The 25347-nt window shown below is 41.0% G+C and overlaps 1 protein-coding gene across 1 annotated transcript in view; it reads right to left on the reverse strand.

Annotated features, from left to right (window-relative positions):
- The window catches only part of nacc2 (NACC family member 2), a 35448-nt gene extending 13460 nt beyond the window's left edge, over positions 1–21988 (reverse strand). The window contains exon 1 of the mRNA XM_033647406.2: positions 21540–21988. The gene's annotated coding sequence lies outside the window, so the exon portion shown is untranslated. The remainder of the gene's footprint in view (positions 1–21539) is intronic.
- Between the last annotated feature and the right edge of the window lie 3359 nt (positions 21989–25347).

The raw sequence follows: 25347 nt of genomic DNA on the forward strand, positions 1-25347 counted from the left end.
TAATATCTGTGCGTGTCCCTAGAAGATATCCAGACACATTGCGCTTCATTTTATTTTGCCAAAGAAACCTCAAGTGGAGAAAGTTGTGCTAAACTGAGCAAACTTTTACTCTTCAGTCACAGCGGAAATACGAAAGGGAGGATATCACAAAGCGTTGAATACAGTGAGTCAGACTTTGGTTTAGAGAGCTTTGCCCCAGCAGTGTGATATCTGCACAGCACATATAGGCACACATGAGTGAGCACACACAAAAAGCACAGTCAAACGCAGGAGACACAAATCCGCAAACACACTAATGCAAACAGACACATACACACTCCCCTCCCCTGTTCTCTTACACACACACGGCAACACACAGTCAGGTAATCTCCCTGTGCACACTCAGCAATACACATTCTGTGTGTCTGTCTGTCCCTCTGTGAACCTGCCAGACTGCTTGTCCATCGGTCCATCCATCAGTCATTGTCACCACTGTGTCCTTACATCGCCTCTTAGCTTCTCCCCGCTCCCTTTTCTCTCTATCCTTCCCGCCCTGCATACCACATACCCACTGTCTCTCTGCCAATTAATGCACACAGGGCTGCATTGCAGTGAGGTTGGCGCGTGCCACGGCAGCAAGCACAGTACAGAGTCTACAGACATGCATGTACGTGCCAGCCGGGCAGAGCGAGAGGGAGAGGGAGAGGAGGAGGAGGAGGAGGAGGGGAGGGGGGGGGGGGGGGAGTGAAGTGAGGGAAAAGAGGAAGAGGGAGGGGGGAGAAAAAGAGCAAAGGAGAGTGAACAGAGAATATGTTGAGTCAGGCAGACAGGACGGCGGTGTGCCACACTGCACATATACACAGACTCACAGCCGCATGTTCATGTAAATGTATGCACGGATGAATCTGAAGCAAATATGTATGTATGTTACAGGGATGGGCACACGCGTTCACACATGCATAAAGGGCACGCACGCAGACATTCACGCGGAAATTGCAACCTCCTCCTTGCCTGCATTAAATATAGACATTGCACATCCGTGATGAAAAAATATAAGGCATGAACTCCCTCAACTTGTTTGCCTAATGAGTGATTATAAATGTGGGTGTGTGTGCCTCTCCGCCGCTTGTGTCCTCATTTCCTTCTGTGTTTGCATTTCCATGTCAAAGTTTTTCACATACCAAGGCGTGTTTTTATAATCATCGTTATATACCAGGCTGTGACTTTTGGCACTGTATGTCAGGCATGAGTGCGCATGTGTGTGTGTGTGTGTGTGTGTGTGTAGAGTTTGTGAGTTGAGATATGAGATCCGAATGCTGTTCTGATTGCTGCTGTCTGCTTTGTTGGAATGTGTTACATCCATTTTAATCAAGGATTCATACCTACGCACAGTGTTATTAACTGTAGCAGCAGGTCCAGGCATATTTGAATAATATGAAGAAATGAAACGATTCGCCAGATGGCACACATGCATACACACACTCACACAGATTTAATTACTAGTTATACTGTAGCTATCTACCAAATAACAATAGGGTAACATTCAAATATAAGCCTGTAAAAGTCATGCACAATTATGATTCATGTATCTGTCCTTCAGCACTTTATGGAACAGTTCACATAAGTTGAATGCTGAAGTTCAGCTGGTGTCGCACTAACTTTTATTCAAGGTGCAGAAAACAAAAACCTCACTGAGCTACATATACATTAAGAAGACAAATACAGGAAAGTGATACCATGATTACTATCTCATTTAAAGTACGGCAATCCACGAACAAGCGCAAATTAAAATAATTTTTTGGAGTGAGCAGAATCGGAACAGCTCCTTCCTCTCTTGCTTATGTTGCCTCTATACAATCTCAATATGAACAGTCCCCTCGTTATAAATATTCAGATCCTGCAGTTGTTCTCATGTCTAAAGTGTACCAGACAACAGATTCTATCCACGTTGAGACGGCAACGCTCCCTGGCAACAGTTCTACCAATCGGGACCGAGCGGGTGTCTGCCTGAGTCTGTCTGAGTATCATTATGGGATGTCGAGAGAGAGAGAGAAAGAGTGAGAGAGGCTGCTTATCACTGCTTATAATGCAACATCATTCTCTGTGTATAGACCCCGCTGGGTGAAGTTGTCTGCACATAGTCAGGATCAAAATCATCTTTTCTTTAAAAAAAAAAAAAAAAAAATCTCCCTATGATTCATGCAGTTATGTAACAAACAGACAACTATGAAATGATTTGTTGTGGGCTGAATATTGTCTGGTATCTTTCCACTTGTATTCACTCAATATGCACCAATAATGTAACTCGTGGTCTGAGTAGGAGAAAAAAAAAAGAGGCTGAATTTAACTAATGCCACAATGCTGTCTGTGACCATATGACAATGTGAATATTAAGTCATGTAGAAAATCACGTACTAGGGCTGGATGACGTAACCTATAACCTGTGACATAATATTCTGTCACAATTAATTAGATATTAATACACAGTATGTCATCTCTGCCATTTTGGGTCTTTCAAGCGTAACAATAGCAAAAAAAACGATGACTTAGTGAAAAAGTGTGCAATCATGGGAGTTGTTGTCTTCATTGTCAAATAACCACCATTACTGCAGAAAATCTATATAAAGTGACTTAGGCAGAAATTATGTTCACAGAGGAGATAATGTTTTAAAGTTTCATTCACAGTTCTTTTAAGTCACGTTTCTTCACATTACGTCATTTCTTTCTAATGAATAGCCGCAAGTAATGTTAGCTAACGTACAGTGAACTTGCTAATTAACCATTAGCATTAGATGAGTTGACGAGGCTGCTCATACAAATAGCAACTATAGCTGACATGATGTGGCAGAAAGTAGCGTTAGCTGATGTAAAATTAACTTGCCAATTTACAATTAGCATTTGATGAGCTGACAAGGCTACCCATACAACTAGCAACTGTAGCTAACCTTATAAGGTAAAACGTAATGTTAGATAACGTATATTTAACTTGCCAATTTAACATTAGCATTAGGTGAGTTGGCAAGGCTACCCATACAACTAGCGACTATAGCTAACATTAAAAAAACGTAATGTTAGCTAACGTATATTTAACTTGCCAATTTACCAATAGCATTAGATGAGTTGACAAGGCTAACCATACAACTAGCGACTGTAGCTAACATTATGTGGCAAAAAGAAATGTTAGCTAACGTGAAGCTACTTGCTAACTTACCATGAGCATTTGAAGAGTTGAAGAGACTACCTTGCTAATTTAACATTAGCATTAGGTACGTTGATGGGGCTACCCATACAACTAGCAACCGTAGCTAGCATTATGTGGCAATTCAACTGTGGGGTTGCCCATCACTGTTATTCGTGGTCAAAACATTCACAATAAAAAAAAAACCTTGACATGTTGAGCCTTGTTGTACAGGTATAACATCACAGTAAGCGTTAGCTTGGTGGCTGGCATGAGCAACTTGTCAGAGTAGCACATTGTTGTAAACTGGATCTATATAGAAATATCACATCAATAAATTAGGTCTCTACAGAATTCCTGCATTGCAAAATAGCATGCAATAAATAAAAGGGGGTAAAGGGAAAATAACATCATTGACAGGCGACCAAATTAAACACCCTGTTGACTTTAATAATAAAACAAAATGGAATATTTCTCTGGGCTTGAAATAGTTGGAAGCAACTATAGTCAATATTTTTTATAACAACAGAATACATTTTTTTAATTAACTCACTGTAACTTACCTACCCAGCACCAAAATGCAGACAAAGTTAGCAGCTATATGGTATTAGATATTTTTGGGGGGCCACACCAACAGTGGAGACCAAAAACAGCTAAAAAGAGAGTGAATATTGGACTTACATTTGCCATGTAGCCAGAAACACGACTCCAAATGAATGCTAACGTTAACTTACTCAGAATCTGCTGGACGTATGCTGATTGATTTGTTGAACTTCTGATTATATGTAACGTGACCCTTGCAACTGATTTAAAGTCGCCTGTTACAGCTTGTCACTTCAGGATACTATAATCAATATTTTATAATTACAGTGGAATACATTTATTTTTTATTAACTCAGCGTAACCTACCTGCCCAGCACCAAAAAGCAGACAAAACTAGCAGCTAGCTGGTTAACATAATGTTGCATTTAGCTCAGAAATCAGATATTTTTCTCGGTACCACACCAACAGAGGAGACTAAAAACAGAGCTAAAATCAAGTGAATATTGGACTTACATTTGCCATGTAGCCAGAAACATGACTCCAAATGAATGCTAACGTTACTACTAATCTGCTGGATGTGGAAAAAGGATATTGTGTGCAAACAAGTTAGGAGTTTCAACTACTATGTCAAGGTTGTGTTCACCGCCTTTTTCCACAGCTCCAAGTGGCCAAAAGTGGGGCAGCTGACAGACTGTGAATAAACTGAGCAACATCAATTCTGCAAGGTAGTTTAGAATAGGCTTTTTGGGCTGTGTTCAAATTCATTGAAAGAAATATTGTGTTAGTTCTCAGACATTAAAACCTGATTTTTTTTCTTAAAGTGACAGCCCTCTGAGTTTTTGTAGCTACTCTCAAATGATTATATGCAATTCAGACAATAAAATCAGTCGTTTGAGACTTGGATTGGTGAGACATAATAATTTTCATAATTTTAGTGATCTGATAAATTTGGTTTATTGCCCAGCCTTATTACACGCTATATTATTGTTTGCTTCTGTTTATTTCTCCTATAATCAAACAGTCAGAGGCTCAGTTATCATTAGTACAAAATGTGAAAAACATCCATCCATCCATTTTCTAGTGCGGGGACAAGGCATAACATGCACACACGTATTCACAAATACATATACAATAATGCAGCAGCTTTGTGGAGGGAGGCAGCACTGCAGCAAGTTAATGACTATCACCTCTTATTATAACACTCTCACAGCGGTTGGAGGCATTATCAAACATAAAGTTGAGACAGAAAACTCCTGCAACGGTGGGCTACCTGTCCGTTTAGCTTGTAGTTGGGGTGATTTGTGTATGAGAGAAAACCAGACAGTGGGAAAGACAGCGGAAGAGCACGTCAGTGTGTGTGCATGTGTGTTTGTGAGTGTGTGTGTGGATGATCCTCCTGAGGCAAAGGCATTGCTAATGAACTCCAAGTGGCTGTGGGAGGTAAACAAACAAACAGTAGCGGCGGCTACTACATCACACCAAACTCCGGCGACGAGGACATTGGGATTGCTGCACACACCCATACACACAAACACATCAACCCACATACCCTTGAATATACATGATGGCTTTTGGGCATACAGTTGAAAAGTTGAAGAGATAGAGATAGAGGAGGGAGAAAAATTGAAAGGTCCACAAGGGGAGATTAAACTGAGAGAGGCAAAACGGAGGGGTGGAATGGAGGAGATAGGCGAACAAAAGGAGAGAGGACAGAGAGAGGGAGTGTGTGTGTGAAAGATGCAAATAGAAAAGAACAAGAGAGAACTTGACAAAGCACAGTCACAGGGAGAAGAGAGTTAGAGAGGAATAGGGAAATCAGGCGACAAGATAGAGAGGTAATGTTTAAAAAGAGTTCTGGATGAAGAAATGCTGGTGAAGAAAATCAGAAATATTCAGAAGTTAAATAGACCTGACTGGCTGTGCCAACTATATCACCATTCAGAACTTGATCAGAATGTCCATTAACTTGATATATGGTGTTATTTCATTTCAAACTGTTGCATTTTGTGTCTGCTTGTCATTGCAAGGCAACAGACGAAGCCAAGTAATATCAACAATCTGACACTTTGTTCTAATCAAAAGAGATTCCACCTCCACATTACTGACTCCAAAATGTCAGCTCCACCAAAGAGGCTTCCCAAACTGCCATTTTTTTGGAGAAGAAAATCCTGCCATGACAGGGGGAAAGGGAAGAGAATACAGTATAACATGAGACCAACAAGGAAAAGTGTTTAAGGACAAAGACAGACAGTTGGATTTTTTTCGGCAATACTAAGCTCATATTGCAGAACCACGGGGGCCAGCAGGTCGTTCCAGTTTATGGCAACACATAAGTGTGACGTTAGAGCGGCAGGGAAACTGAGACCCAGGACTCACGCAAGACTGAGATATTTTGAACAAACACTGACACAAGACTGAAAATCCCCCCCGAAATTTCCAACTTAAAGAGAAGCTACGTAAGTAGCACAGGAAGAAAAGGAGGGAAGAGAGACTCCACCAACACAAGACATGATTCAGAGAGCATCAGTAGAATCACTGTGTGTATGTCAGGCTGCGGCATTTGTTTGTGTACACAGTGATACAGTACACTGCACCATGACTGCCATGTGATATCTCTTTTTTGGGACAGTTTCTTACTTATAAATCCTTTACATTGGCATCGGCGCCGAGCTGCCATGTGACTGGTGGGTGTCCAAAGCGTAACATAGAACTGTACAATCTCCATGAGCCTAAGGGCCCTAATTTCATGCTGGCGCGCACTTATCTTCTGCCAGCAAAGTTTCAGTCTTGATGGGCTCAGGCAGATTTCTTTTCCCCCACCTTTTCTTGTTTAGTGATACCATTATTTGGAAACAGTCAGTCAGTGGAGAGCAAACTGATATTGGTGGCAATTTAATTACAGTTTAATAGCAAAGTTAGGGACTGTGTGAAAATTATTGTCCAGTAAAAAGAGGCAGGGATGTACCGCTTTTCATATCCTACCATCATGAAGTTAGGGTTTATTGCAAGGCCCCTCCAGACTCAATTAAGTTTAGCTAGGTGTACCTAAAAAGCAGACCGACCCATAGAAATAGCTGGGCAACTGAGAATGTTCAGTGAATGGGCCCACCCAAAATCTGCTTCCCTCGTATAAACACTTTGGCGTGCTCTCTGCCCACAGTTTCCCCCCCTCACAACAGCATACAAAAAATAATGAATACAATGTTTATTTGTGTTGTTTTAGTAAGTAATAGTGAATACTTTGGTTCATTTAGGATGAACATGATTCATTGCTGGCCTCCACGGGCCCCCCTGTAAAGGCATGGCCCCAGAAAACCCCCCTTGCCTTTATGGGCGCCCTGCAACTGATAACAGTGTGAATGCAGAGAAAATTAAAACGCTTTTTCACGGTACAAACATAGCTGTATGCGAACTCTTCATCTCCAGAAAAGTGAACTCAACTTGAAACAAACATCATTTGCCCTTGGCATCACAGTAGGGGTGTTGAACTCTTGCCTTGTGACTCCGCTTTGACAAGGACATCAATTTACTTGCGAGAGAAGCTTTTGTGGCATCTTGAATGTGCTCCCTCATCTCAAAACTGTGATTGTGCCAGGTTCAAGAAGGAGCTAATTGGCTGTAGTTGATGCGTGCCTTTGGAGCACCTTGATAATTTATTCTTGCAAGTACAATTACAAAGCAGGTGTGCCACTGCTGCCCCAGTGCTCCCGGCCACAAGACATCTGATACTCAAGTATGCTAAAATGCAGCAGATTTGTGCAGTTGCTTGCACTTTGTTTGAAAAGCACAGGGCCCTAAAACCCCATTGATATCCTCCTTAACGTGACCTTCATCTGGGGACAACGATTGCCATGAGACGGCCTGCAGAGTGTCACTGACTGTCACACAAGGATTACAATTAGGTTAGATCTCACAGGAGGTCTGTATTGCAAGTGTATGTGTATCAGTGGTGACACTCTGTACGCATTTGTTCCAAACATTATTTGATTTCCATGGTGCACAAGACAGTGAGAAAAATGGAGGAAATAGGATGAATCAGCATGAAATGAAAGCGCATCAGTGGTGATACTGCACACGCATATACTGTACAGAAAAGAGACACCGAGTGAATTGAGTGGGTGAGAAAAGATTGCATTTTACAAACCATATGTATTGCACTATTAATCTGTTAAATAAATTGATTTATAATTTAAAAAATTATTATTATAAATGTTGCTGTTTACAGTTACACACTATTGTCTAGGCCGTACATAAAGGTGCCATGTGGAGATTTTTTAAATTATGTTTAGCCTTACACACCACAGCACATTATCTGTATTATTGACACTTAATAAACCCATTGAGTGCGTTTCCTTAAAACAATTCTTGTAGATCAATTGAATAGCATTAAACTGGCAGCAGAAGCGGATGTTTAATCACCTGTGTCTGTGGATGTTCATACTCATACGTGTGAATGACATCATCAAAACGGGGACCAACTTGTAAAAACATTGCTCCATATTACTACTCGTGGTCAATTATTCTACAGGGTACCTTTGAAGGGGTAGTTTGGGGCGATAGTTTGGGGCGGGTTGTGTGAGGTACTTATCCATAGTCAGTGTATTACCCACAGTAGACGGAGGTTGACGCATCCAGTTTGGAGAAGCAGGCAGGAGTGCTGCCACAGAAGCTAAGCAATGTACTTCTATGGAAGGGGGCAGGAGCAAACCGTATTTTAGCCACCTAAAAAAAATCCATAACAGTTTAAGTGTTATGGAATTGACAAACATGCTGTTAATATTGTTATGTCATCAGAATCGGCCAACATTCTTTTCCTAATTTGCACAATGAATGAATATCACATACATTGAAAAGCACTGTGTGTCATGTCTGCTGGCGGGCCATCACGATTATACCCTGGAAATCCAGAGTTCTCGCGAGAGCACAATTTGAATTTGCTCAGCGAGTCACCCTGGCAATCAATAATGATGCTCATTACCCATGCCATTGGAGCCGAGCTGCACCAATCACATCGGTGTATCTGATATAGGCGGGCCAGAGGCGAGCTAAACAGATGACGACAGCGCTGCGACGAGGAAGTCCGGAATCAGTCTGTAAACATTGCAAGATGGCTATGGATGAACACCAGTTGTTTAAAACGGCTTTGGCCGCTACAGTGAATGAGTTAGACTTGGCTTTTTCTCTAAAAGAGGAACAGAAGACGGCGCTTGAATCTTTCCTTTGCAAGAAGGACATTTTTGCTGTTTTCCTGACCAGATACGGCAAGAGTCTAATCTACCAGTTAGCTCCGCTGGTAGCTAAGCGCTAAGTATTGTTCTGATTGGTCGTAGTGTTATCCAATTGCGTGCAGTGATATTTTCAAATGCATGCTTGGTGCCGCCCCTCGAGTTGGGCTATTTTCATTACCCATAGCCAGACCCTAAATCTTTCTACATTTGCATAATATGATGTTAATGCCACTACAGAAGAGACTTGCTGATCACTGAAATTAGGGAACTGTGCATCTGTGCATCTACTGTGCATCCCTAAATATTTTGACTGTCAATGGAGTCTGGCGTTGAAGTGAGTATAGACAAGTTTCAAGTTCAGTATAAGAGAATTACTGTTTTGTGTCAAAGAGGTCTGGTGGCTTCGAAGAGAGCTATTTAACGGCTTCAGTTCCTCACTAGATAAGGCTGTCTGACAGTGAGGTAAAGCAGTTAAAATTTTCAAAATACAGCGTACATCCAAATTGATGTAGATTTATGTTTTCGTTGGGCCTTTTTATAGGTGGCTAAAAAACATTTTGTTGGCAGCCCCCACCAAAGCGGTACATTCCTCCCGTGGCAATACTCCTGTCTGCTTCTCCAAACGACGGTCATGGCAACTGAATTGAAAATTGAGAATCATTTTTAATTCTCATGTGTTTACCATACCTAACATTCTTCTTCCACTACTTACTTTCACTTCACATCTTTTGTCAGCACATGTGGTCGGTGGATGTTTGTCTTTATATCAACATTGGGATTTTTGTCTTTCAAAATTCTTAGTCATCTGGGTCAAATGCTATCTAGAAGCCAAAGCAAGCTAGACGTGCTGTTTTAGCACCAAGGAACTTAACTGATTCTACTGACTGCTGGGGTTTTCCTGACACTTAGACCTCAAAGGGTTTAATTTTTACTAGTGATAGTGGTGGTGGTGGGTTCAAGCTAACAACAGGAACAAATGAAATTGTTCGAAATGTGGCTTCAAACAGTCAGTGAGTGTTCGGTGGAAGTGATTAAAAAACTGAGCAAAAAAATGATAAGTTATTTATCAGTTTCACAGAAACTGAAAATGACTGTTACTCTACTGTTACATGGAGGTTTTTGGGAATTTGCCTTTAAAAGAATAACTAGGTCTTACTTACTATACAGCAAAATGTTGGAAAATACAGCTAACATTGTTAGAATAGCTGCCACCAATTTCCTATCCTTGTAGTTACAAAGGCACAGCTCCATCTATGAGACTAAAGGGCTTTGTAAGATCTCGCCTTTTCTAATTTCAGTTAAAAGAAAATGCTCCTTCAGATAACATTAGTTCAGCCAATAGATTGTTACCTGCTGCAACACAAAGTCAATGAAGAGGTCTATAGGTATTCACGTGTTTGAAGAATGTGACAGGTTCATCCAAGAACAATTAAAAATGGCGGATAGCAGCTGCGGCAAGACTGTCAGTCAAACAGGGGCAGGTGAGGTGAGAGGAATTTAAAAAACATAAAATGAGGTTGTGCCCTGATAGGATTGTGACACCTTTAAGTGTGAAAGCAGCGTTTAATTCCTCCCCAGCAAAGCTGCTGCTTCAACCCCCTCCACCATGAGGCATCTCTGTGCATGAAAACACAAATCTGGAATTCTAACAAGGAGGGCATAATGACAAAACATGTTCAAACTTAAATTGAAAATTGTATGTTGAAGTTTCCTTATAGCACAGTGACTACTAGAGTGAGTGACAGGAACAGAGTGACACAGGAGTAAAGAGAGAGAGGAGAGATATAGAGAGGATGAACATGCCATTTTGATCACCCCGCGCTGTCGTTCCTGTGCTGAATGTTCTGCAGTGACACATGCGTGACATCAGAGCAGCCCAACATGACCGCCAGAGGAGCCCGGTGCAATGCAAAAATGAGGACACATCTTTCAGCATCAGTGCCCCACTGTCTACAGACTGGCATACACAAACACACACCCACACACCCACACAAAGACATACAGAGAGAGCAGCGCCCACATCGACTGAGTGCCCCATGTACATTTTTTCAATTAGAGCAGACAGAATGCTTTAATTCATCCTCTCGCATGCAAAAGGAAAAAAAAAAAAAAAAGAAAAAGAAAACAGTGGGGGGAACGAAATGTTGTTTGATACCATCAGGGGAGGTGAATCAAAAGAACGTCTCATGATGACATGCGCCATTTCCTGTGACAAAAATCACAATGTTGTCTAGTGTTATTCTGTATCATGTTTGCTCCAGTGCACAGCGATACGTACACATTTATTTTGAGTGCATACACCCCCCAACCGACCCCCCCACCCACACACACACATTACTGTGTGAAGAGTCTACCAGTCAGCACCAGGCTAAGCAAGCACACATGTGCTCAAATGACATGCCACCTTGGTTAACCTCATCACACTGGTGAAACACTGAAGAGGGCCTGAGCTGACCTATGCGCACAGAGCTGTTTATCTCTGTCTCGAGTTAGAACTGAGTAAACAACATGGACATAGGAAGCACCCACACACTGCTGAAAAACTCACAGTTATATGTACATTTAGATGTGAGTCAGTTGAGGATGAGTAAATTATTATTGCTAAAACATGTGATAGTTCAACAAAATGAGTTAAAGGAGTGCTTACGACACAGATATGTTTACGAGAAATCATCCATTACAGTCTTCACTGGCATGACTTCAAGTGTTTGCTGTTGCATGACACTGTACAAAGGTATGTAATACTTTTCACTGAGGAGATAACATCAAGAAAACAAAGATCGAGATTGGGATTTTTTTTTTTTTTTTAGGACTTCTGAGGTCAGGTCATTTTGATTTGCTAATGGGCTGACAATATAGAGCAACACAGCCTATACTGATTTTCATGAAGCTACAAATTATACATGAAAATACAATACTTTTTTTCTGTTAAAGCTATGGTTCTGCAATTTGGGAAATACTGTAAAACTGCAATTAAAAAAGCCTAGCCCCATTGAATGCCCACACTCTTTTATTAGCCCAGTGTGGCTACATGTTTTGACAAATAAAGGCCTGTCTCAATTAGAGGCCTGGTCTGGTTGCCAAGCAGTTCATTTTTTTTTTTGGATATACAAAAGCAGGTTGATGGCTACCTTGCCCATTCTTCGATTACCCTGCAAGTTCTTCATATTCCTTAAGTCCGAATCAAAAGGGTTTTTACATTACAATTAATCCAAGGTGTGAATAATGTTTTAACAGGATAAAGTGGGGTTGTGTCAGTATGAGCAACAGTTTTGTGTGACAGCAATTAAAGTTCCAAATATAGGCCTATTGATTTCAGTGATTTAAGCAAATAATAGCCCGGGCTATTAATTAAAATTTTATGGTACACTTATTTGGTTTATTTCCGTAAAGTTTGATTAAAGAATCAATACAAATATAAATATGAAGCCACTGCCAGCATGTCTTAGCTTAGCACAAGGAATGGCAACTAACCCCCAAGGAACAGCGTCGATCGTTGAAGCCAATCTGACATAGTGGCCAAACGTGGTATCACAACTTCCTGGTCTATCACGTGATGCCATGTGGCCCAAAAAGACTTTTTTCCCCATATACGTACATTCTAAAAAGAAACATCTCTAAATCAGTGGATATATTTTTTTGAGTGTCACAACCAGGGGTCGCGTTAACCGGATATTCTCGGTCATTGACCGTTTTTTTTACAACAATGACCGGAAAATCTGAAGGCCGTCCGTCATTTTGACCGGTTGCAATTACCACCCCTGCCCACTTGGCGGCGGAGTGCACAGTCAGTGGTTTAAGTGGCTGCCGTTTTCACACTGCAGAGAAAAAGTCATTCATCTGCTTCATGTAGCGTTGTTGACATAATGGCCTGGACACACCGGACGTGTTAGTGCCGCGGAAATCCTGCGAGTATACTCGCGCTTGACTGTCCACACCACAGGCAGCGCATTTCTCCTGCGCTCTCCGCGCCGATTAAACATCGACTCCACTCGTCTGTTTCCGTCAGTACTCGTTTTTTCACTTCAACAGGTCATTTTAAGCATGGGTAAGTCCATATTTCAATCGTTTTTTATAACGTAATAAGTTAATGACAATTTGTCATTGAATGTCCATGTATTGAGTGCGTTGGATAAACACTGAATGAATAGGGCATATTGTTCTGACCATTTTATTTATGTAGTTATGCCTGTAGGCTCGGTGACACAAAATTAAAATTGCAATGAAGTGATTAGGGTATTGAAAAATGTGTTCGGTTATGCACTGTTGTGTTATTTTAAATTATAAACACGATATTTTCTCCTCACATTCCTCAGTGCAAGCTGTTATTTTATTTTGAAAATTGGCCGGATTCTCTCATCTTTTCTGTGTCCGACTTCCTGTTTGGTACGATCCACTCTATCCAGCTTGACAGAAGCGCTCGCGGCACAGGTGTGTGGATGTCTGTTCTTTTCGTTCATGTCCTTATTAATGCACACTTTATAACTTGCTTGTTGGATTTATTAAAAACGAACAAATGAAAACTAAATGTCTTTGAATATCTTTATTATCATTTAAAAACGAAAATTAAAATGACCGGTAAAAATAGATTATGACCGGATTTTTACGACCCTGTTGGTCAAAATGACCGGCGACGAAAAAGTCTAGCGCAACGTCTGGTCACAACCCACGTAAAATGACTCAATTCACATCAGTAATTGATCCATTTGGTCCGATAACATTTTAAAAGTTCAAAAGAACAACACGATTCAATCATTTTATCCCCATTCAAGTTAGCAGAGAGCTAAACCAGGAGTAAGCCCCTCAGCTGGCAGAAGTCTCTGCTGGGCTTGGTCTATGGGCCCCAAAATGCGGACACAACAATTTCATACCGCACAGAAACTGAGGTTTCAGATTCATGTGCCACTGAGCAACTTCCATAGGACTGAATGGGGGAAACAGAGGGAACAGTTAGCCTGGCTCTGTCCAGAGGTTAAGAAAAAAAATCCACATACCACCACGTCTAAAGTGCACTAATTAATAGGGGTGAGAAGCATCAGAGGCTCCACGATACGATAATATCATGATACTTAAATCACGATACAACATTATTGTGATTTTAAATGTGTTGCAATATGCTAAGTATTGCAATAAAGTATATTGCGATATATTGTGATGTATTACCTTATTTCAACTGTAAATTATGTCCCCAAAAGAAAACTTTGTCAACATCTGTGTTATCTAATAAAATAAAGTTTTCAGTCTGTTCATCTCACTTCAGTCATTTTAGTTGCAGCAAAATGTATCTAATGGACTGAAAACCCAATTGATTTTATTACTCAACTAGGCTACCTCAAGTTTAATTTGTATTTGTAATATTAACAATTTATACAATTAAGAAACTGATACTAGGCAATGTGTGACGATATTGGCGCACAAAAATATCGCGGTACTTTGCTATATCGATCTTATCCCCCACACTAATTAATTAACTACTAACCCTGATTTCTTTTTTAATTTATGTTCTAATCTTTACCAAGCTAGTTGTTTCACCTATGTTAAGTCTTTAAACACGTTGCCTGATATCAAACAGAACTGGCAACTCCGTACTCTCCATTTCCATCTACAGTCTGACACTCTAACCGATTTCCGTGGGTGAGGGGGATTCCTGTCGTGCTAATTAGCTTATTGAGTCCCTCTGCAGCGCTCATTGGTTGTTTTATTTTAACCACTGTTCCATGTCACACTGCTAGAGAAATCAGTCAGCTTGAACCTGGTAGATTGGTCTCTTCTGGCCAAAGCTACAGAATGAACGGACTGATATGAGAGCGGTATCAATCCTCTCATCTAACTCTTGGCAATAAAAACAAACCAACAAGCAAATAAGTGTACACAGTGCATCAAAGGATTGTAAAGTTAAGTGTTGCCATCAGAATAACCATAAAATAAATTACATTTCTAGCCTTTAAATATATTACAAACCAATAATGTCAGGGAAAAATTTAAAGTCAGAGTGGCTTTCACCTTCTGCAGGGAGCACAAATGTAATGAAAGCATCAGGTGGGTAATGCTGTGATTTAGCAGTAATTGCTAACGCATGTTAGCTGTGGCAATGGGAAGGGTGAGGGAGGTGGGGGGGCTGCGTAGTGAAAACTACCCGCCTCAGATTCCTGTCTTTTTCCACTGGCTCCTACCAGCATTCTGCCGGGCTGCTAGGACATGAAGAGCACATACACGACAGGTCATCGCCACAGAGAAGGGGTCAGCCTGTTTGCTTAACTCACTTATTACCTTATGCACTAATTAGCAAGCTTTGTTTACTGGCACGAGTCTTGAGAGAGGCTTGAAGTTTGCAGCAATTTAATTATGTACAGCAGACAGCAAAAGAGCACGGAAAATTGAGGTGGGCTGCGAGGATAAATGCCATCCACAGTGCTCTCTCTCTCTCTGTCTACTTCTGTGTGAGTGTGTGTATCTGCATGATTCCGTGGGGTTTATTTATGTTTGTGAATGTGTGTGTGTGTGTTAGTGCATGTCTGTGTGCGTCATCCCCAGAATTATAGGTTTGACTTTCACAGTAAGTCTAATGTCCCCTCGCTGAAACTCGAAGGATCAGAGAAAATGTATCAGGCTACTGTCTTCTGTTACAATGACAACTTTGCAAAGATAGGGGGAGTTAAAAAGTTGATTTAAGCTCACACATTCTTCCCTGGAGATATTTAAGTGAATACCAGTGACTTTTTGGTCGTGAGCCCCAGTGTACTGTAAATTGAATACACAAAAGGAGTTCAAACAAGGTTCCCAGAAGTGGAAATCAAGTGCCAGGTAATACTGAGAGCGATTACAGTCTGTATGAACAAGTTCGAAATCTTTTAAACGTTTCAGAACCACCCCGAATGCATATTACAATAACAAGTGAAAGGAGCTCTCTATAAGGCGACATAACCTTCATGAATTTTTTATGTGCTGATGCCACAAATACCATAAAATGAGGCAAAATAGCTTCGACTATGAAGTCTTATTGTGCAAAATCTAATTTTCCATCCAGTTTGAGAATGCAATCTCATGACTGTATCAGAAACACATCCTCGTCATACTTCTCAGCACTCTGTAATTCTCTGCTACGGCTACGTGCTCCTATTCATGCTGAAAATACTTGGAACAATCAAATGTGCACATGCTCCCTTTCTTTTCTTTTTTCTACTCAGGCACAAATGCACACACATGCACACAGACACGCACTCACACAACACAGGCACGACATTCATGCCATGTGATCTTGCTAGGCATTATGCCAACGGCCAAACATGTCACTTACCAGAAATCTCTGAGACAGAGTGAGAGAGAGGGAGAGGGAGGGAGGGAGAGAGAGAAAGAGAAAGAGAGAGAGTTTCTGCACATTTGTCAGTTTGTGCGAGCTCCTTGTCAAGTGTAAGTACAGTACATACACAGGGAACATGAGATTTAGCTGCAACAGTTATCTGCAATGTAGTGCGGTGTGGGGGCAGTCGATTCTGAGAAAAGGAGAGCCACGTGATCTTTGAGATCTAATGTGGAATTGTTCTGAGGAACATGCCATGTTTACTGTTCATTGTCTAAATTCTTGGAAGGCTTCCTGAAAAGCACGTAGCGAGCCAAAGCAGCCCAAATCAGTTACATTTCAAGATTCCTAATGGCTTTTGCTGATCCTCTCTTTCTCTCGTTTGCTCCCTCATTATTGCTCTGTATTTCAGCATGAACAGAAATGGACTGTACCTGTGTGTTTGTGCACAGCAAATGAAAAATAAAAAAGAGCCTTTGTACTTTGTGGTAGCAGAAACTAAGATCCATAGCTACATTATTATCTCTGTGTGGACTACAAACCACCGGGGGAATAAAAAATTACTTTTAAGAGGGCGCAAATCAACAGAAAAAGCCACTTTTTATTTCCTTATTTTATATCTTATCCTCAAATCTGTGTTTTCCTAAGATGAGGCAAATAGTAGGACTGACAAAAGGAAGTAGTGAATTCCAAGAAACAAAGTTCCGCTACATTACATATTATATGTGTAGGGCATTTGAGGAACTGCCCAACCCTTTTTTGTGGCTTTAGTTGTCACCTTTTGTGCCATAAACACATAATTTGGCTGAAAGGAAAAATCTTTATCGATTATGTCTTACACATACGACATATGTAATCAAAGGCTGACCTCTCTTTCATATTCCTCTTCCTCCTCTTGACCAAACATTTTTTACTACTGTTTCAAGTGGGAAACATTACCTGCTGAGGAGCTACCGCATATCAGACAAACCAGGGGAACATTGATCATTTTGACATAACTTAGTTTATCTAAGTTAATTTATTTTTCAGCAGTGCTGCCAGATTCACCTATTTACCAGTCAATCTGATTTGATGTGACTCCCGACTTAATTTTGGCTTTGATAAGAAAATATGTGGACAAGGCAAGGTCACTGGGGCCTCTAACTTTGTTTGCTATTAGGTGCATTTCAGGAGATGATGATTTATACCCCTAACCTCTACAGTGAGCTGAGTGGATATTCTTCCTGTGTTTGTATAGTTTAAATCTTTTGGTTGGCGGACATTAAAGGAAGAATTCACCCCCCAGGAGACCATGTGTATATCTGTTACTCACTCTGTGTTACATTGAATTTGTGATGGAAACTTTTCTTGCATGGGTCTGGTAGATGATGAATCTCACAATGGAGAAAATTCCTATGAATTGAACTCATAGGTGTCCACATTTAACAACAGCAAAATCATATCAAAACATTCACTGACAAACTCTTACTCATGCACAATTCGTGCAGTATAATCCAAGTCTTATTTATCCAGTTGTACACTCATACATCCCAAACAGACAGCAATGTTCAAGAGGGAACTGAACGGAAAGTGAAACTTACCTATCCTCTCTTCAAAGCCAGACTCCATTTACAAAAACAGTAATTTTACCTTTCTGAATACAGGAGCTGCTGGTTTATTGCTGCCTTGATTGGTAGTTTGTTTGTCTTATTGTGTGAGTTCTGTGAATCTGGACTAACCCTTCAAAACACCACAGTCACACAATAACACAAACTATCTAACTGATTGAGGCAGTGGTCGACCAGCAGCTCCTGTGTTCAGCAAGGTAAAATTATTGGTTTTGTCAATGGAGTCTGGCTTTGAAGAGGTATGTTTCACTTTTCGTTTAGTTCCCCATTGAAGAGGGCTGTCTGGGAAGTATGGAGAACTACTAAACGACTAAATGAGACTTGGATTATACTGCAGGAGTTGTGTGAGAGTTTTAAACAGATGTTTTGGTCTAGTTTTGCGGTTGATAAATGTGGACCCCTATGACTTAAGACAAAGTTTTCTTTGCGGATTCAACATAACATGTGATGAGTAACTGATATACAAATGGTCATTTGAGGGGTGAAGTGTTCTTTTAAAGGGTCAAATGTCTGGGATTTGGTGGCATCTAGCAGTGAGGTTGCAGAACTGAAACTTCAGCCGTGTGCCAAGCATGTAGGAGAAATATAGTGGCAAATAGCCCTATCTGGAGCCAGTGTCTAACTTGTCCATTCAATTCTACTGTAGAACAAAATGGTGGACTCCGTGGTAGAGGACCCGCTCCCTATACGGATATTAACGGCACATTCTAAAGCAACGAAAACACAACAATTCTTATTTTCACGTAATTACACACTAATTTAAACATTGCTACGAATAGTTATTTCATACCAATTCTGCCAATAGATGCCCCTAAATCCTACACACTGGACCTTTAAAGTCATCTCAGATTTATGGACTTAACAGGCCTTTAAACTGAACTACTCATACTGACAAACCTATCACCAAACTTTCCTCTCTCTCTGGTACATTAGTTCTCTGTGTAAAACGCCATAAGAGGAAAAACTACTGACAAAACATTTGCATGTTGGTCAAACAGTGCCAATACCATAAAAGCCTTTAAATAGTTAAGTATAATTTGCGATCTGATTTTAATTGTTGCCACTTCAAGAAAAACCACCTTGACACCTACACAGTGAGTCAATAAGACTACAGTATGCTGGAATGCAGACCAACTGATTGGTCCAGGAAATAAATATAAAATTAGAAACAGGTTCAAACAAAAGATATAGTTTACATTTCTAGCTGTGGTGACTTTACAATCAATTAAAAGACACTTCTTCACAGTTAACCTTAACTGCTTGAAATCCAGCTCCATTAACGGCAACCAACAAGCCTGAACACACCTGCTGCAGCAGCTCTGCGCTACATAGAAGACACAAGTATGTATCAGAACATGATGGATGACTGGTGCCCTGTATCGCATACCATCAGCAATGACTCATTACTGTGTCAGGAAAGGAAAATCAAACACACATAAACACACTCCCCACATGAGTATACATGTATATACAGTGCAGATAAAAGGGCACCAAGCATGAGGGCACACACACAGAGCAAATGAAGCAGCACCAGGGACAAAACTCCAGGTTTTAAATGTAGTTTAGATCAATAAATGTTTTTTTATAGAGGTTACAGCCTGAATATGCTCTTTTTTTAGTGTATCTTTCCATGTGTTGAGGCAACATCAACTCTTGTTCATTTATGGGTCTAAGAAGAGATGGGGCAAGACACAAAATGAGGCAAGACTCTCACCGTCTTTGTACTTTCTCCCTCTTTCACCCTCCTCCGTCAGTATCTGCATCAGTTATATTTGAAACTGTGTTGTCGTTCTCTCTCCTTGACACTCCCCACTTGCACACAGCCCCGGGCCCCCTTGTGGAATGCTGTATAATGTGAGGCCTATGGAGGAAGGGCATCCTGGGACACGACGAGAGCACACTCACATACACACATATACACACACACACACACACACCCTGAACACACTTACCGACACACGCAAACACACGCACACACAGACAAATACAGCTGTTGAGAGCCATCACAACCCTTTGGCAGACGTCCAGGTCAAAGACGAGTGGTGTTGGAAAGCCTCCGTTTAGAAAGAAAGAGAAAAATAAAGTCCTACAGTTTCCATGTATGTTGTGTCGAACACTGAAGATAGAAACTTGGCAGCACACACCCCTTTCCCCCGAACTGATTTCCAAGTACAGAGGGGGGAGGGATGTCATAAACTACCTTGATAAAAACTGTCTTTGTCTTGCCCTGGGGCCTGCAGGTATGGATTCACACTGTTTTAGTTATTCAAAACGAAAAGTATAATACATCTTGTTATCCCCCGTGATATTTCTACATGGGAGAAGCAGAAACAGATGGGCACTAAAACGCTCAAACACTCTGAAGTGGGATTCAAAACTGTAAAATGGTGAGGAACGCTGCACACTTCACACTAAATGATTCATATGACTCTATAAGGCAAGCTGTCGTCTTAGCATCCAACCTGTGCGACACCTGTCGGGGACCAAGATGCCACATATATTGTAAGTTACACACTCAGTCTGGAGTTGGTTACCACATGACGAAGTTAAAGATGCAGACCATAACTAACTTGCAAATATTTGGGAATTTTTTTTTTCGAGTCATCTCGAGAACAAACAAAACGGCTACAGAAAAAGAATGAGACGAGGGTGATTGAGAGTAAGAACGCATGTGAGAGGGAAGGAAAGTGACAGGAAATGAAGAAAATTGCCACAAGCTACATGCCGGCTAGCCACACACACACACACACACACACACAAACACGCACACACACTGCACCCATGTATACACACAGGAGAAAGGGGGGAGGTATTGCATGTATAGTCAGATGACTCCTGCAGGGTTCAGCCAAGGTAAACAGAGCCACAACGGACAGACCTGACACTTCAGCAGGCAACAGTAAAGTGTATACATGAACCCTGTTTTAATATTTAAAATGTAGTGTTGCAACCGCTTTGACATTGCCAAACTTATTTAACACAATAAAATAACATTTTTTGTATATAGTTTATGGCCATATCAGTGTTATGTGTCTTGTACTAAGATAAAAAAGACACTATAATCCAAAGAAATATCTTGAAGCAACAGTCCTGACAATTTAATGCAAGGAAAATTATTATGATTGAAGATTTGTGAAGCCAGCTGCTATATAACACTCACTACTCCACTTGTGAAATAATGGCCCCTGACGCCAGCAACTTTAATAGATTTATGTAAAGCACTCCATGGCGCAATCATGCAACATATAGCACTACAATGGATGCATTATGGGTGGAGATTTTTTGTTTTTTGTTTTGGCTTCATCGTGACGCAAGCCCGATAATATCGTGCCACTTTATTCACTCATTCAGTTGAAACTCATGACAACACAATTTCCTGTGTGTTTAAAAGAAGTGCTGCCCACCATTACAATTAGCCTGCAATAATATTTGGACTACAAATATTATCAGTGTGATTGTATTCTTCCAGTGGCGCGCGGTCCACCTATCATCCTCCTCCGCGTAAAAGCCTTCACATTTCGCGATCGTGAAAGTTTGAGAGATTAACTTGGTGAGTAGGGTTATCAAAATTAACTCAGCACATGTAAATGCAGATGCCTATTGTGAGTGTAAAGAAGGAGAATAGAGGGAGTAATGCATGGTAAAACCTATGCGTCACACAAATCAGGCAAACCTCAAGCCAAGACAGAAGGGGATATATTTACCCGATGTATGTCGCTATTCCATAAACCGCGGCTGTCAGCTGGCGCAGATGTGGCAGGCGTTCTCTTCGGATAACCCTATAAAGTTTGCGGGTTGTTTGAAAAATAAAAAAAGAGAAAAGCAGGCCCCGGTTTCCCCTCGTCCGCTGGCTCACTCTATCACTCCAGTCCTATCTTGGCTGCTCGTCCCCCATCTCTCTATCCCACTCTGTCTTTCTCTTTCTGCCCGCTTCTATCCCTTTGCAGGAAGTGAACGGCGCTCACATGAACAGTGCGAGCAGCCTGACATCATGCACCGCTCGGCAAAGAGTTCTTTTTAAAGACGCAGACATTTTAGTGGGACCTGGCAGGTTTACTGTATGTACACTGTCCTACTGTAGTCTACGCGGCAAATGGACTGTCAGCAGTGTTCGCTCATATCGTGCGCCTTTACGGACACACGAACTCGGTGCACTCTGCGGGCTTAAAGGTGCAGACTTCTGTGCTGTGGCAGAGCCCGCAGGGCGAGTTAGCCCGGCACCAGCACTGTGTGCAATTTGTTCTGGAAAGACAACTTATTGGAGCACATTTGCAGCTGTGAGGGGGAGACAGAGGTGCCTTGTTGGGCTCCTAAAGAAAATTTACATGTGCGGTTACCTCACGTGTCCCTATGTGATGACAGCTCAGGCTACGTGATGCGCATGTGTGCTGTTCTGCTAAATTATAAGCGCCAACTGCTGGCGGTGTGACCTCAAGTCAACTTTTCTTTACTGCAGGCATGCGATATCACAGTGTCACAGCTCACTAAATCACTGCCGTACGGGCTACTGTACTTCATGGTGACAGTGGGGATTCTTACTTAACATCTTTCTGATGGTTAATGTGGATGCAGCATTTTTATATTACCCTGCATCAGCATTTTAATATATTCTACTACACTTTTCCCAGTATTTTACTTTTACCTCATGATTCATCACTCACCAGGCCATCATCCACAGTATATTAATATATTTCATACCTATAGGTGCAGGAAATTTTAATAAAATCCAGTAGTAATAAAACATATGGAAATACAAGTCAGGAAAGCAAACCAAATTCTTATTTTTGGGTCATTTTTATAATCATTTTTGTTACCACTTCACTACAATGGATGCATAATGGGTGGAGATTTGCAGGCTAATTAATCATTTTTCTTTTTATAACTTTATGATTATAACTTCAAACACAAGAACACAAATCAGCTTCACTATAACTTGCAGCATCTTTTGCTGGACACATTTTCCCCACAAATACAACATGCTAATATTTTTAGCACAAGCCTAAGGCATTTTACATTGTATAAATTAGCCTAGCAGCTAGCAGACTTTTCCTCTACTCATATGAAGCCAGGGCCAACAGCAACATTTAACAAAGGTAACGTTACAGAATTCAGCTCCATTACAACTCACAAGGTTCACTGACAAAACAACTGTCTTATACTGAGCACATTTTCCAAACAGATAAAACATGCTAATGTTATTAGCACAAGCCTATGGTATTTCACATGGTGTAAATTAGCCTAGTGACTAGTGGAAATTACCCTACTCATATGAAGTCAGGATAAATCACACACTAGACTTAAAATGCTATTGCACTTCTGTGTTAACTTCATACCTATAGGTGCAGGGAATTTTATTAGAATCCAATAGTAATGAAAAATATTTAAATAAAAGCCAAGAAAGCAATTTATATAATCATTTTTGTTGCCACTTCACTACAATGGGTGCATTATGGATGGAGATTTGCAGGCTAATAAATCGTTTTTATAAATATAATTTAATAATACAACATGCAAACAAGAAATGGAAAAATAAACTTGTAGTGACTTGTATTTAAATATAGTAAGTCAGTGGTGGTTTGTGTCTAATTGACTGTGTGGGTGTCAAGGTGTTTTTTTTCCTTGCAGTGCCAACAATTAAAATCTGATTGCAAATTATACTAAAAGGTCCAGTGTGTAGGATTCAGGGGCATCTATTGACAGAAATGGTATATTATATTCATAGCTATTTTTCAGCACTTTATAATTACCTGAAAATAGGAATCATTGTGTTTTTGTTATCTTTAAATGAGCCATTTATATGTATGTATTGAGTGGGTTCTCTTAATAGGCTGTAAAAATAGCTACCATGTCATCACCCATTGGTTTGTGGACTCCTGTTTTAAAGCCTCAAGTCTGGGATTCTAGTGTCGTTTTGAGCATTTATACTTGTGTGGTGAGGTGTCTTTGTCACTCTGCAGTTACCATTTCAAAAGACTAGTTGGCGGCAGGGTTTCTATGAGGTATTATAACGTTTAGTTGACTCAAAACACACCCAAAACATACATTAAACATGGCTTAATAGAGACAATTTCAAACACAAATACACAAATTATAACTCGCAGCATTCACAGACAAAACATTTGTCTTTTGCTAGACAGATTTTCCCCACAAATACAACATGCTAATGTTTTAGCACAATCCTATGGCATTTTATTGGTGGTCGAGGCTACCATACATGGTGCCACCTGCTACTCAGTAACCATCCTCACACACTCACAAAACAATGTAACAGCCACTGGGAGCAACTTGGAGTTCAGTGTCTTGCCCAAAGATACTTCAACATGTGGACTAGAGGAATCAGGGATCAAACCACTGATCTTACAATGAATTGACAACACACTGTACCTATGAGCCGCCCCAGGTTGGATTTGACTGAGGACACTATTGGCAAACAGCTTGACACTCAAAGTGGCCCGCCTTTAACTATGCGTAACTTTAAGCCTAAATAACATGTAAACTAACCTGTACAGGAGGTGTAAAAGTCACCTCCTGTACAGTTCTCATGAAAGGGGATAGTAGCTTTCGTGACCAAAACCATTTTTGGACCAGACTGTGAACATGTTTATTTCTGCTGTAAAGTTGGGCATTTTAATTTGGGGGTCTATGGGAATTGACTCGATTTGGGGGCCAGCCTGGTGGCACAGTGGTGCAGTGGTTAGTATTATCGCCTCACAGCAAGAGGGCTCCCCCACCCTGGGTTCGAACCCAGGGTTTGCATGTTCTTCACCTGTCAGCGTGGGTTTTCTCCAGGTGTTCCGGCTTCCTCCCACAGTCCAAAGACGTGCAGGGTAACTGGTGACTCTAAATTGTCTGTAGGTGTGAATGTGGGTGTGGATGGTTGTCTGTCTCTATGTCTCAGCCCTGTGACAGTCTGGTGACCTGTCCAGGGTATACGCTGTCTCTCACCCAGTGTCAAATGGGATAGGCTCCAGCCCCCTCGCGACCCCTAACAGGATAAGCGGTTACAGAAAATGGATGAATGGAGCCAGCCTCAAGTGGCCATTTAATGAACTGCAGCTTTTGGCACTTCGTTGTTGGCTTCATTTTTCACCGCCGGAGGGTGCCACTGGGTCCTCTCCCACGGTGCCATAATGTTCTGCAGTAGCCCAGAACAGGATCATTTTCAGTTCTGCAACCTCAACAGTCAATACCAATAAATCCATAACAATACATCTTTAACTATTTCCAGGTCTGTCTGGCATTGGTTCTGTTTGGCCATGCATGTGTTTTGTCATGTAGTTTTTCCTCTTGCAGCATTTTTCGCAGAACACTTAAACCTGGGGTGTCCAACTCAGACTTCATGGGCTACATACAGTCAAACTGAGCTCAAGTAGGCTGCACCAGTAAAGCCATTGCATAATATCCTATGAATAACAACACCTCTTTTCTTTGGTGTAAAGAAGAACATTCTGAAAATGCTTATTCATGTTCAAAACAGATGATGAAAAACCTGAGATGTCCAAATTTCAATTT

Source organism: Epinephelus lanceolatus, chromosome 19 (assembly GCF_041903045.1).
Source record: "Epinephelus lanceolatus isolate andai-2023 chromosome 19, ASM4190304v1, whole genome shotgun sequence".
Taxonomy (NCBI): Eukaryota; Metazoa; Chordata; class Actinopteri; order Perciformes; family Serranidae; genus Epinephelus; species Epinephelus lanceolatus.